Source organism: Sapajus apella, unplaced genomic scaffold (assembly GCF_009761245.1).
Source record: "Sapajus apella isolate SASKATOON/1434 unplaced genomic scaffold, GSC_monkey_1.0 scaffold169, whole genome shotgun sequence".
Classification (NCBI taxonomy): domain Eukaryota; kingdom Metazoa; phylum Chordata; class Mammalia; order Primates; family Cebidae; genus Sapajus; species Sapajus apella.
In genome coordinates, this window is record NW_022437109.1 from 1,482,481 (window position 1) to 1,497,755 (window position 15,275).

Consider the following 15,275-nt stretch of genomic DNA (forward strand, 5'->3'; position numbering starts at 1 on the left):
AAAAAAAAAAAAAAAAAAAAAAAAAAAAAAAAAAGAAAGAGAAAAAACATCAAGTTAGATTTGGCATTAAAATACTGTTTGTTTACACAAGTATGAGTGACTGTGCTCTGATCCCTCAGAGGAGGCCATTTCAAAGGCCTCAGGAGGAAGCTATGCAACAGCCCCAGCTGTTCCCAAGCAGAGGAGAACCTTGCTCCGGTTCACCCAAGTGCTGGCCCAGGAGGCCCTCAGCCGCTTTGCATCCTGCCAGGGACCTGTCATCACCAGCGGACTCTGTTCCCCGGCGCGTGGCCCCAGATTACTGGGGATCTGAACACCAGGAGGGGCTGGCTGATTGCTGAGAACAGATGGGTCCTGAAGGTCAGGCCAGAGCCTATTTGTGGGGAGGCAAAGTAAATTCCAGCCAAGATTCTGGCGAGAGTTACAGAGGACATTGCTATCTCGGTCTCATCTCCTGAGCAGGCCTGGGCACGGATACCAGGCCGAGTGAAGTGAACTTTGACTTAAGGCAAAATGACCAACCAAGACGTTGGGGCTGAGCTCTTCATAAGAACCCAGGTCTGGCCGGGCACGGTGGCTCAAGCCTGTAATCCCAGCACTTTGGGAGGCCGAGGCGGGTGGATCACGAGGTCAAGAGATCGAGACCATCCTGGTCAACATGGTGAAACCCCGTCTCTACTAAAAATACAAAAAATTAGCTGGGCATGGTGGCGCGTGCCTGTAATCCCAGCGACTCAGGAGGCTGGGGCAGGAGAATTGCCTGAACCCAGGAAGCGGAGGTTGCGGTGAGCCGAGATCGCGCCATTGCACTCCAGCCTGGGTAACAAGAGCGAAACTCTGTCTCAAAAAAAAAAAAAAGAACCCAGGTCTGAGCAAAGCGCTCCTGTCAGGGCCAACCGGGTGTGGGGCTCTTTCCATGAAGTGCGGGGCTCAGAAGAGCCTCGGGCACGTGCACAGGATGACAGTGGCTTCAGTGGCCTGGGCAAAGGGCGTCCCTCTCCAGGGGGTCTCTTGCAGAGCAGTGCAGCCCACACCTGCAGGGCAGCTGCGGTCTCCTCCGGCTTAGGGGAGGTGCCGCCCTCCTGCGCCCAGCCTGTTCAGGACCAGCTCCTCAGAGTCAAGGCATGTGAGCACAGGTTAAGGGTAGGGTGGGGCCGCCTGGGTTAGGATCTGACCGTGGGCTTGTCACTGCCCTGCCCTGGCCCAGAAGGTTGGGTTAAGGGTGGGAAGGGCTCCCCAGGTTCCTGACATGCTGAGACTTCAGCACCTTCCTCCCCACGCCATCCTCGTCCACAGCGTCAGTCATTTACACCGGATTTTAAAAACAGGTAAAGTGGCCAGGCGCAGTGGCTCACACCTGTAATCCTAGCACTTTGGGAGGCCAAGGCAGGTGGATCACCTGAGGTCGGGGGTTGGACACCATCCTGGCCAACATGGTGAAACCGCATCTCTACTAATAATATGAAAATTAGCCAGGTGTGGCGGTGCATGCCTGCAGGCCCAGCTACTCAGGAGGCTGAGGCAGGAGAATTGCTGAACCCAGGAGGCGGAGGTTGCCATGAGCTAAGACTGTGACATTCCACTCCAGCCTGGTCAACAAGAGAAAACAGGACCCACGACACGTCTCCTGCTCCCAGGCTGCCTCCAAGGCCACATCTGTGTCTTTATTAAAATACCCCATGCATATGGAAACACGTGTCAATATTCTCCTTTTTCTATCATTTTGGTCACAGAGACTCTTTTGAGAGGCTGATAAAAGCTCTGAGTTCTTACTGCTAAGGAATTAGAATCTGGGGGGAAAAAAAGGCCCGGTGCTGTGGTTCAGGTCTGTATTCCCAACACTTTGGGAGGCCAAGGCGGGCGGATCACCTGAGGTCAGGAGTTTGAAACCAGCTTGGCCAACATGGCAAAACCCCATCTATTCTAAAAATACAAAATTAGCCAGGTAGTGGTGGCATGCAGCCTGTAGTCCCAGCTACTCCAGAGGCTGAGGCAGGAGAATCACTTGAACCCAGGAGGTGGAGGTTGCAGTGAGCAGAGATTGCGCCATTGCACTCCAGCACGCTGGGTGGCAGAGCGAGACTCCATCTCAAAAAACAAAACAAAACAACAGCAACCAAAATAACCCTGTTTCTCTTCCTAAGATAGGTATACACAAAAACATTTAGCATAATGTTTCAGGGTCTCCACACGCCATGTGGCTCATCTTGCCCTACTCAGCAAGGGGTCGTGGCTTCGGCAGTGAGTCTGATCTACACTTCACCCCCTCAAGGCCATCCCCCACCACCCACACACACCCTCTGCTGTGATTCTGACGGGAGCTCGGCAAAGCACCTCTTCTAAGGCCCTGACATTCAGTGCCTTTTTCTTCAATGGCTTCCTGTTATAATTAGAATAAAATAAAATCTAAACTCTTGACATGGCCGAGAAGGCCCTTGATGTCTGCTGGGGCCTGAGCCTCCTCCCCGGTCTCATCCCAGCGCTGTCACTGCTGCTCCGGCCACACTCCTGTCTGCTCTTTATTGGACATGTCAATCCCGGGCCACCTCGGGGCCTTTGCTGAAGCTGTTCCCCATGCCTGGAAAAGCTCTTCCTCTCTAGTGGCACTGCGGCTTCCTCTGGCTACTGGGACGTCAGCACAGACACCTTCCCCCCGGAAGCAGCATTAGAAAGGGAAGTGTGTCCGCACACCCCGCACCCTTTCTCTCTGTTGCACTATCTTCGTTTATTTTCTCCAGGGCACTTTCCACTTTTGCAATTACCTTTTTCTTTAAAGTCATTCACTGTTTGTCTTCACCATTAGGGGGCGAGCTCCACGGCGCCGGTGGCCTTGCCTGTCATCTCTCAGAACAGGGCCTGGCGCACACACTCTGCACTTAGTGAACATCTGTGGAATGAAGAAAGGATCATAGCGGAGATGAGATAAGAATTGTGACCCAATTCTCTGTCCCACCAAGGTGGGTCCTGGCAACCCCTGACTCCCATTCTAGGCAAAGTTGCTGCCTTTCCCGCCTAACGCCAGCCGGCCTGCCCTTTCCCCAGACCTCTGGAGCCACTCCCTCCCAACCAGCATCTAACAAAAACTCTTTTGTGATTTTTATGCCTGGAGGATTTCATCTGAGTCAATTGGCTCTTCCCGCCCTAGCTCAGCTGAGTCCAAAGGTCTGATCAGTGTTTCCAGCGTAACAGCCAACTCTGGGGTTCCAGGGCTCAGAGCTCCACTCCAGGGGAACGAGGGAACTGACAGAGCGGCCCAGCCCCTGCTCCCTGCACTTTCATTTCTGGGTCTTGTGGAAATAAAGGAAAAGCCAACTTAAAAAAAGCAAAGATTATTTATTCTGAGGCATCATCCAACGGCACTTGCATTTTGACAGAGCTTCGAAGGCAGGCGGAGAAGTGGGGGCGCTTTACAGCTGAGGACAGGGAAGGCTTCAGGTGCGCCCTGATCGGAGGCTGTTGGTGTGGGGAAGCTGCCCGTGGGCTAACTAGAAGTGGGGCATCCTGTGTGCTGGGTTAGGGGGTGCATATTTGGCTTTCCCTGATTGGTCCTAAGTTGCAAATGGGAACACAATTAAGGAGTTACTAAAGTCAGTTACTAATCAAGTTCTGGCCATTTGGGGCTGATTGTTACAGACGTTGTTGGTTATTGTTTAGCTTCCTGGATTGTCACTAGAGACAGTAATCTGGCTTCTTGCAAGCCTGACTTACAGCAGGACGACCCCCCAGGTTAATTGTGGCAGATAATGACTTAGTTTCCCCGGCAAGTGATCGCAGGTTGTGGGTAAGAGCTGTATTTTTATATGTGGTATGGCCATTGTCCATTTGTATAATCAGTTTCTTAGTCTACAGAGCAGATCAGTCATTTGGGGATTCTTTCTCCCTCCCCTTAGATGTGTGAATGCCTTGAAATAGTAGAATAATTGAGTATTCCATTTCCTTTGTTCAGGAGCTCTCTACCAAAGGCATTCTCTGTGCAAAGATGGTGACAGATGTGGTAAAAAGAACAGGACTGGGCCAGGTCTGTCCCCAGAGGCTGCTGTGCAGTTAGGGAAATGGGACGTGTTATTCCTGCAAACTGCACATGCCACATGACTGGCCCAGAACAGGGGCTTTAGATGAGAGGAATTAGGAAGGCATTATGGACAGTGTGGTTTCTGGAGTTCCGCTTTGAACTAAAAGTGAGGCCGGGCGGGTGGCTCACGCCTGTAATCCTAGCACTTTGGGCGGCCGAGGTGGGTGGATCACCTGAGGTCAGGAGTTCAAGACCAGCCTGGCCATCATGGTGAAACCCCATCTTAAAAAAAAAAAAAAAAAAAAAAAAAAAAAACTAAAAGTGAGATTTCTAAAATAATAATAATAATAATAATTTTTTTAAAGAGTGAGATTTCTATAGGCAGAGCTTGGGAAAAGAAGAGCGAGGGCGTTCTTGGAAGGGAATACTCTGAGGAAGGGCGCGGGCGCTGTGGGCCTGTGTCTGGTCACTTGCTGTCTCCTGTGCTTGGAGCTTTGGCCCATAGAACCACTGGAGACAGATATGTGTGTGAAGGTGCCTGCTGGGTTGTGAAGGCTTCAGTGTGGGGCAAGGCCTGCTGGGAAGAGCCTTTCTTATCAAGATGAGGAGCCTGCATGTGGGCCCTGGGTGGTAAAAATCGCAATAATCACCAGCACTTAGTGAGCGCGAGCCCTCAGAGAGTCCCTGCAATCCGTGAGGCAGTTGCTGTTATCTCCATTTTACAGACAAGGAAACTGAGGCACAGAGTGATTAAGGAACCTGCAGACCAGGCACAGTGGCTCATGCCTGTAATCCCAGGACTTTGGGAGGCTGAGGCAGGCAGATCACCAGGTCAGGAGTTCGAGACCATCCTAGCCAACACAGTGAAACCCCATCTCTACTAAATATACAAAAAATCAAGTTGGGTATGGTGGCCCACGCTGTAATCGCAGCTACTCAGGAGGCTGAGGAAAGACAATGGCTTGAACCCGGGAGGTGGAGGATGCGGTGAGTGGAGATCACGCCATTGCATTCCAGCCTGGATGACAGAGCAAGACTCTGTCTCAAAAAAAAAAAAAGGAACCTGCCCAGGACCACACAGTAAGTATCAGAAGGGAGAAAATGATCAGATGTGCTTTGCACAAAATTAGCTGTAACTGTGCTCCCCCAGATGCTGCCTCCCCATTCAAAGCCTTTGTTCTTGTGTGTCCTATTAGTCATAGTAAAAACCAGCCATTACTAAGTACCTAGCATGGCCTAAGAATCTGCATGTATTATCTCACCTAATTTTCACAGCCCTCTGAAATAAGGAACTGGGATTATCATTCCCATTTTACAGAAAAGAAAACTGAGGAGCTAAGTAGCTTCCCTGAGGCGGTACAGCCCAGGCCTCTGCACATCTACCTCTGTGCCACGCTGCCCCTTGTCAATAGGCAGGGATGACACTGCCCGTCAGTCAGGCCCTGATTCACAGCAGTGAATTGAGGGCCTGGGCTATAAGCTGACCCAAGTCAGGTACTCTTTTCTTTCCAGATCACAGACTCTTTGAATAATTTGATGGAAGCTACAGATACTCACCCTAGAAATAGGCACACACACAGACACACAGCATCTTGCATATACTTTAGGAAATTCACAGATCCCTACAAGCCTGTCCTTGGACCCCCTAGGCAAGCATGCCATAGGGGAAGACATTTGGGGGTAAATGCTTCAGCCTACGGATATTCTCCAGTCTGTGCCTTTGAGTTCTACAAGGTTTCATTTTGGGGACAAGGAAAACAAAATTCCACATCTATTTTCATTTCCTTCATCTGAGAAAGGTACAAAAAACAGCAGCCTGCCCTCCAAGCCCCCATCTTGGGGCTGACCTAATTACCCAGCTTCTCTCCCCGACCCAGATGGCTGAACACTGCTAGAGGAAATCTTCTAATTCTGCTGGTTTCTGCCAGTGCACATGTATGGTTTCTAATCCCAGCTGGGCCTTTCACACTACTTGGCAGCTCTTACTGTACCAGATAAACACTCATACCCAATTCCCACAATGGCCATTCCAACCCTTCTTTAATGATTCATTAAGCTTTAAAGTTTTCGTGTGATAGCAGGAGCCCAACTGCACGTATTTCAATCCTGTTTCTCCTTCCACCTCTGCTCTCAATCCTTTCATTTTCTTTCTTTTTTTTTTTTTTTTTTTTGCTATTTATTTAGCAGCTCCTGTGCCTGTTACTGGGCTAGGCTCTGGGATGCCTGTCATAGTCTCTGTTCTTGTGGAGCAAACAGCCCAGAGACAAAGACCATCGTTCAACAAATATTAATAACTACAAGTATGATGAGGGGTACTCAGGGACAGTGGAGAGCGTTAGAGAATGTGTTAATCTGGGAGTTTCAGGAGGGCCTTCCTGAGGAATGACATTTAAAGCTGAGACTTCAGGGATGACATGTCAGCTAGGAATCCTTTGGCTTACACATAACAGAAAACCTAACAGCAAAACCATAAGGATTTTTTTTTTTTTTGAGACTGAGTTTCGCTCTTGTTGCCCAGGCTGGAGCGCAATGGCGAGATCTCAGCTCACCACAGCCTCCGCCTCCTGACCCTCAAGCGCAGTGGCTCACACCTGTAATCCCAGCACTTTGGGAGTGTTGGGTAGGCAGATCACTTGACGTCAGGAGTTTGAGACCAGCCTGGTCAACAATGCAAAACCCCATTTCTACTAAAAATACAAAAATTAAATTTGCTGGGTATGGTGGCACACGCCTGTAGTCCCAGCAACTCGGGAGGCTGAGGCAGGAGAATCTCTTGAACCCGAGAGGCAGAGGTTGCAGTGAGCCAAGATCGTGCCACTGCACTCCAGCCTGGGTGACAGAGCAAGACTCTGTCCCCAAAAAAACTATACATATATATATATATATATATATAGTGTGTGTATATATATATATATGTATATATATATGTGTGTGTATATATATATAGAGAGAGAGTTAGTTCATTAATCCAATATAACCCCCAAGTATCATGTCAACATGTAATCAACAGGAAAAATATTAATTAGATATCTTGCACCCTTTATTGTAGAAATCCATTGTGTATTTTACACTTACAGCACATTGCAATTCAGACCAGTCACATTTCAAATGCTCAGTAGTCACAAGTGGCTGGTGGCTACTGTACTGAATAGTGCTGCCAACTTCTTTTTTTATTTTTTATTTTCGACAGAGTCTTGCTCTGTTGCTCAGGCTGGAATGCAGTGGTGCCATCTCAGCTGACTGAAACCTCCGCCTCCTGGGTTCAAGCAATTTTCCTGGCTCACCCTCCTGAGTAGCTGGGATTACAGACATGCGCCACCACATTCAGCTAATTTTTGTATTTTTAGTGGAGACAGAGTTTCACCATGTTGGCCTGGCTGGTCTTGAACTCCTGACCTCAGGTGATCCTCCCACCTCAACCTCCCAAAGTGCTGGGATTACAGGTGTGAGCCACTGCACCACCCAGCTCTTCTATTTTTAAGACTTACATAAAGAATTTGTACAGACTGTTCCTACCACTTGTGTCTAATCATTAAACAACAGCCAAGATGTTCCTGAAGAAAAAATTGGGAGGTAGTGCTTGGCCTATAAATACCAAACTTTAAAGCTATCGACTGTGAAGTATTGTGCAACAAGAAATAGATAATACAACAGAAGGTCTAGAAATGGACCCCAGCAGTTATGGACACTTGATTTATGACAAACATGGCTTGCAGAGGGTTAACAACAGTCTTTTCAACACATGGTGCTGGAATAACTGAACCTCCAAAGGGAATACTATGAATCATGACCCCCTACCACCAGTAAATGTCAAAATCAACTCCGGGTGTTTTCCAATCTTAAATGAGCAAAGAAAACAATGACACTTCCGGAAGATAGGCAAGGGACTTGAGCAGCCATTTCACAGAAGATATCCAAATGGCCAGCTGATATATCACAAGGTGTTTAACCTCATTTATAGACACAAAAATGCAAGTTCAACCCATACCAAGGTACCACTGCACCACAAACTCACCAGAATGGTCAACCACATTGACAACCTCAAGAACTGGTGAGGGCGTGGGACAACTGGAACTCCCATACACTGCCTCTGGAAAGAAAAATCAGTACAACCGCTTTGCTATTCTCTAGTTAAGCCGAATACACTCTCACCCAGCAATTCTACTCCTAGCTGTTTACCTGATAACATATTTATTTATTTAGAGACAAAGTTTTACTCTTGTTGCCCAGGCTGGAGTGCAATAGCACAATCTTGGCTCACTGCAACCTCTGCCTTCCAGGTTCAGGTGATTCTCCTGCCTCAGCCTCCCAAGAAGCTGGGATTACAGGCATGCGCCACCATGCCTGGCTAATTTTGTTTTTGTTTTCAGACAGGATCTGGCTCTGTTGCCCGTCCAGGCTGGAGTGCAGTGGCATGATCTCACCTCACTGCAAGCTCTGCCTCCTGGGCTCAAGTGATTCTTGTGCCTCAGGCAGCTAGCTCCCTGAGTAGCTGAGATTACAGGCATGCCCAGCTAATTTTTTTTTTTTTTCTGAGATGAAGTTTCACTCAGTCACCCAGGCTGGAGTGCAGTGGCATGATCTTGGCTCACTGCAACCTCCGCCTCCTGGGTTCAAGCAATTCTCCTGCCTCAACCTCCCAAGTAGCTGGGATTACAGGCGCCCACCACCACACCTGGCTGATTTTCTGTATTTTTAGTACAGATGGTGTTTTACCATGTTGGCCAAGCTGGTCTTGAACTCTTGACCTCAGGTTATCCGCTCACCTCAGCCTCCCAAAGTGCTGCGATTAAAGGCATGAACCACTGTGCCCAGCAAATTTTGTATTTTTAGTAGAGGCAGGTTTTCTTCATGTTGGTTAGGCTGGTCTTGAACTCCTGACCTCAGGTGATCTGCCCACCTTGGCCTCCCAAAGTGCTGAGATTACAGGCATGAGCCAGTGTCCAGCCCCATTTTTACAGTAGCATATTTGAAATACCTTAAAACTGGAACAGAATGTGGCATATACACACATTGTATGTATATACATACAGTGGAATATTATTCAGCCATAAAAGGGAATTAAGTTCTGATACATGCTATAACATGGATGAACCTTGAAAACATTACGCTAAGTGAAATAAGCCAGACACAAAAGGACAAACATTATAGGCACTTTATATGAGGTACCCAGAATAGGCAAATTCATAGAGACAGTATATTAGGAGTTATCAGGGACTAATGGGAGGCGGAATGCCAGCTATTGTTTAATGGTTACAGAGCTTCTGTTTGGGATGATGAAAGTTTTGGAATAGATAGTGGTGACAGTGAACAATATTGTGAATATAATTAATGCCACTGACCTGTACACTTAAAAATGGTTAAAATGGCAAATTTTGTCTTACATTTACTTATTTATTTCTTTATTGAGATGGGGTTTTGCTCGTGTTGCCCAGGCTGGAGTGCAATGGTTTGATCTTGGCTTACTGCGGCCTCCGCCTCCTGGGTTCAAGCAATTCTCCTGCCTCAGCCTCCTTGAGTAGCTGGGATTACAGGCACGCACCACCACGCCCAACTCATTTTGTATTTTTAATAGAGACAGGGTTTTTCCATGTTGGTCAGGCTGGTCTTGAACTCCCGACCTCAGGTGATCTGCCCGCCTCAGCCTCCCAAAGTGTTGGGATTACAGACATGAGCCACCACTCCTGGCCCATACATTTATTTTACCACAATTTTTTTTTTTTTTTTTTAAGATGGAGTCTCACTCTGTTGCCCAGGCTGGAGCGCAGTGGTGTGATCTTGGCTCACTGCAACTTCTGCCTCCCAGGTTTAAGCGATTCTCCTGCCTCAGCCTCTGAGTAGCTGGGACTACAGCTGTGTGTCTCCACGCCCGGCTAATTTTCATATTTTTAGTAGAGACGGGGTTTCACCATGTTGGTCAGGCTGGTTTTGAACTCCTGACCTCATGATATGCCCGCCTTGGCCTCCCAAAGTGCTGGGATTAGAGACGTGAGCTACCACACTTGGCCTATTTTACCACTATTTTTAAAAATTAATAATGTAATATACCAAAAACCATTGAACTGTATACTTGACATGGGTTAATTGATGGTATATGAATTATATCTCAATAAAGCAGTTTACAAAATCCTAAATTATTGCTTTTAGGATTCATTTTTAGGTGGTAAAATTAGTTTTAACAAGCAACTGAGTGATAACTATAGATATCAAGGGAGCAGGATTCCTTCTTGGGCACGGGAGGAGGCCATCATCAGAAGCAGCACTCTGGAGGCAGTGGAGTGCTTTGTTTTGACTTAGGCAGTTGTTGCAGGAGGTTCATTTTATAACCATCCATTGAGCAATATATTTATGTTTTGCATAATTTTATTATCATATATGTATGTATGTATGTGTGTATCTATCTATCATCTATCTATCTATCTATCCATCCATCTATATTTTAGACAGAGTTTTGCTCTTGTCGCCCAGGCTAGAGTGCAGTGGCATGATCTCAGCTCTCTGCAACCTCTGCCTCCCGGGTTCAGGTGATTCTCCTGCCTCAGCCTCCCAAATAGCTGGGACTACAGGCATACACTAGCATGCCCAGCTAATTTTGTATTTTTGGTAGAGATGTGGTTTCATCATGTTGACTAGGCTGGTCTGGAACTCCTGACCTCAGGTGATCTGCCCACCTCGGACTCCCAAAATGCTGGGATTACAAGTGTGAGCCACCGTGCCTGGCCAGGCATTTCCAAAGGTTATGTTAACTATGTCATTTTGTCTTTATGTACTGACTTAGAACCTAACCTAGTGTAAAGTGTAACTCCATTGCTGATGGATTTGAGAGCTACTTAAGAAACTAAAGAATGATATTCCCAGGCCTAACAACTCTGATATTCTCTGGCCTAAACAACTGACTAAAGAGTTGTTCTATTTCTTGAGATAAGGCTCATGGGGAGAATAGTTGGAGGTGGCTGGGGGCGGTGGCTCACGCCTGTGATCCCAGCGCTTTGGGAGGCAGAGGCGGGTGGATCACGAGGTCAAGAGATCGAAACCATTCTGGCCAACATGGTGAAACCCCATCTCTACTAAAAAATACAAAAATTAGCTGGGCGTGGTGGCGCGCGCCTGTTGTCCCAGCGACTCGGGAGGCTGAGGCAGAATTGTTTGAACCTGGGAGGCAGAGGTTGCAGCTAGCCAAGATCGTGCCACTACACTCTAGCCTGGTGCCTGACGACAGAGCAAGACTCCGTCTCAAAAAAAAAAAAAAAAAAAGAGGGCGTGGAGGATAAAGAGGATGGGCCCACTCCTTTTTTCTTAATATTTTACCATGAAAAGTTTCAAAAATACAGAAAAACTGATAGATTGTACAGTAAACACTCATATACATGCCACCTGGGTTCTACAACTTATTGCTATATTTTCTTCGTCACATCTTTCCATATACCTAGAAGAGTTCATTTTTGAACAAGCTGAATTTGTTACATCTAGGAGACATCCAAGCGTCCTGTCGAATAGGCTACTAGTCTAGAGTGCAGAAATACATTAACAGCAGGCAGGCTGGGCACGGTGGCTCATGCCTATAATCCCAGCACTTTGGGAGGCCAAGGGAGGTGGATCACCTGAGGTCAGGAGTTCAAGATCAGACTGGCCAACATGGTGAAACTTTCTCTACTAATAATACAAAAAAGTTAGCTGGGTGCGGTGGCGCACACCTGTAATTTCAGCTACCTGGGAAGCTGATGCAGGAGAATCACTTGAACTTGGGAGGTGAAGATTGCAGTGAGCTGAGACTATGCCATTGCACTCCAGCCTGGGTGACAAGAGCGAAACTCCATCTCATTTAAAAGAAAAAACAAGCAGGCTACAAGTGCTGCCTCCTTTTTTTCACCTCCCATTCACACTCAACTCTCCAGAATTTGACTTTTGACAGCTTCCTTTTGAAGATGCCACCACTGAGGACACCGACTACTGAGAAGTCCAAAATTGAACTCGTGTTCCCTCTGTGAAACCTGCTCCTCTTCCTCCTGTATGTCCTACTGCCTTAGTCAGTATGAACTGCAAAGCACCATAGACAGAGTGGGTTAAATAACAGAAATGTATTTCTCACAGTTCTGGAGGCCGGAAGTCCTAGACCATGTGCCGGCATGGTCAGGTTCAGGTGACAGCCCTCTGCCAGGTTGCAGGCTGCCAACTTTTATCTCACGGTGCAGGAAGAGCTAGAGAGCTCTCTGGGGTCCCTTTCATAAGAGCACTAATCCCATTTATGAGGGCTCCACCCTCATGACCTAATTACCTCCCAAAGGCCCCACCTCCTAATACCATCACATTGGGGGTTAGGATTTCAACAAATGCATTTGGGGGTACACGAACATTCAGTCTGTAACACCCACCTTAGTTACCTGAGCCTCAAACATGGCAGTCACCCTAGACATCTCCCCCAAACAAACAGGTTCTCTCAATCCTGTCTCCTAAAGAGCTTTTAAAAAAAAAAAGTCTCCTCTCTCACCATGTCCACCTTTTTTTTTTTGAGGCCAAGTCTGGCTCTGTCGCCAGGCTGGAGTGCAGTGGCCTGATCTCGGCTTACCGGAACCTCCGTCTCCCGGGTTCAAGCAAAATTGTTTGCCTCAGCCTCCTGAGTAGCTGGGATTACAGGCGCCCGTCACCACGCCTTGGTAATTTTTTTTGTATTTTTAGTAGAGACGGGGTTTCACCATGTTGGTCAGGCTGGTCTAGAACTCGTGACCTCGCGATCCACCCACCTCGGCCTCCCAAAGTGCTGGGATTACAGGTGTGAGCCACCGCGCCCGGCCCAAAGCTGTTTAAAGACATGTCTCAGCTGGCGGATTCGCCCGCCAGGTGACAAGGCTTCGAGGGCCAGGACTCCGTCCGCTCCCTGTGGGTTGGTGCCGCTCGGGCCGGGAGGGTGCACATGGGGCCGGGGTGTAGGGGAAAAGCGGGGGCAGCCTTTCCGGCCCGAGTCCTCAGTCAAGGAGGCGATAGGAGTGGCGCAGGACGCCCGCACATGCGCAGTGGCACTCTCGACCTCCAGACGCGAGCAGCTGCGGGCCTGAGGCGCCCGGAGCCCAAGGCTCCGGGGGCGGGGCTGCCAGCTCGGGGGCGGGGTACAGCGCTGCCTTCGGCCGCTGATTGGCCCCCGTGCTGACGGACAGGTGGGGCGGACAGCGGCGAAAGATCAAAGAAGCCTCTTAGGTGGAAACAGCTGCTTGGCTAAAAATACGTAAGTAAATAAATGAAAGTCTATGGAGGAGGAGAGGAAGAAGAGGCGGTTGTGGCTTTGGGGGCAACTGAGGCTCCGCTTGCCCCTGGCTGGCGCAGGATGGGGGTCCGTGGTTCGCTCTCTCCGTCCCCGCCGGAGAAGTCCGCTTTCTGGAAGGCTGTCCTGGCGGTGGAGTCACAGAGGACTTGTCCCCGCGGACTCGAGTCTTCATTCCGATTCTTCCAGATCCAGCCTTGAGGCCCCGGGTTCCTGGGAGCAGCTTTGCAGCGCTTGAAAGTCTCCGTCACCGGCACCCTCGGATCAGCTCCGGGCTGGAGGTTACAGCCCCTTCCCTTCGGCATTGGGACGACACTCTCTGAACTGGCCTCCCAGCCTGCCGCCTGGCTGGCTGCCGACTAAACTTTCTTTTATTGCTGAGACTGGGTCTCGCAGGTTGAAGTGCAGTGCCGAGACCCACAGCTCATTAGAACTCCTAACCTCAAGCGGTGCTCCCTTCTCAGCCTCCCTAGTAGCCAAAGATGTCTGGGATTATAGGTGCGCGCCGCCTCCCTGGTGCTGGGACTAGGCTATTGTTTTTTTGAGACAGAGTCTCGCTCTGTTCCCCAAGCTGAGTGCAGTGGTGCGATCTCGGCTCACAGCAATTTTTGTGCTTCAGCCTCCCGAGTAGTTGGGATTACAGGTGGGCACCACCATGCCCTGCTAATTTTTGTATTTTTAGTAGAGACAGGGTTTCACCATGTTGCTCAGGCTGATCTCGAACTCCTAACCTTAGGTGATCCGCACGCCTCGGCCTTCCAAAGTGCTGAGATGAAAGGCGTGAGCTACAGTGCCTGGTCTGGACATTCTGTTGTTGTTGTTGTTGTTGTTGAGATGGAGTTTCACTCTTGTTGCCCAGGCTGGAGTGCAGTGGCACGATCTCAGCTCACTGCAACCTCTGCCTCCTGGGTTCAAGCGATTCTTCTGCCTCAGCCTCCCAAGTAGCTGGGATTACAGGGACTCGCCACCACACCCAGCTAGTTTTGTATTTTTAGTAGAGACAGGGTTTCTCCATTTTGGTCAGGCTGGTCTTGAACTCCCGACCTCAGGTGATCCACCCACCTCAGCCTCCCAGAGGGCTGGGATAACAGGCATGAGCCACCAAGCCCAGCCTAGACTTTCTTAACAGGCAAATCGGAACACATCTTCTGCTTGAAAAGCCAGTGCCCTTCTGGGCCAGGGCACTAAGATCCACTTAAAACCCTTTGGGTGAGACGTCAGTGATGAGCTCCTGCTTAGCATTCCAGCCATATCTAAGAGGAAGGCCACCAAAGAGTCAGGCCCTTTCAGTCTCTACTTTTCTCCTGGAGAAGCTCTGACCTCGGCCCCCCCTCCTGTGTACCTGTGCTGCTCCCAGCCCCACTCCCACCTCGGGAAGTTACTGTGGTGCTCAGAGCACACTGGGGGCCCTGTACCACACTTATCATACCTGCTAGGCTCATGAACAGTGAACAGTTTCAGGGCAGGGACTGTGTGTGTTCTGGATGTGAATCCCCAAGTCTTGCACAGTGTGCATAGAAAGGGGTTCAATAAATGGATATTGGCCAGGCATGGTGGCTCACGCCTGTAATCCCAGCACTCTGGGAGCCCGGCCAACATGGCGAAAACCCATATGTACTAAAAATACAAAAATTAGCTGTGTGTGCTGGTGCACACCTGTAATCCCAGCTACTTGGGAGGCTGAGGCAGGAGAATCACCTCAACCCCGAAGGGAAGTTTGCAGTGAGCTGAGATCATGCCACTGCACTTTAGCCTGGGTGACAGAGCAAGACTGTCTCAAAAAAAAAAAAAAAGGATAATGAATGAAGGCATGGATTCTAAAGATCAAAAGTGAAGCATTAAAAATGTTAGGCTGGGCAGGGCACGGTGGCTCAAGCCTGTAATCCCAGCACTGTGGGAGGCCGAGGCGGGCGGATCACGAGGTCAAGAGATCGAGACCATCCTGGTCAACATGGCGAAGCCCCGTCTCTACTAAAAATACAAAAAATTAGCTGGGCATGGTGGCGC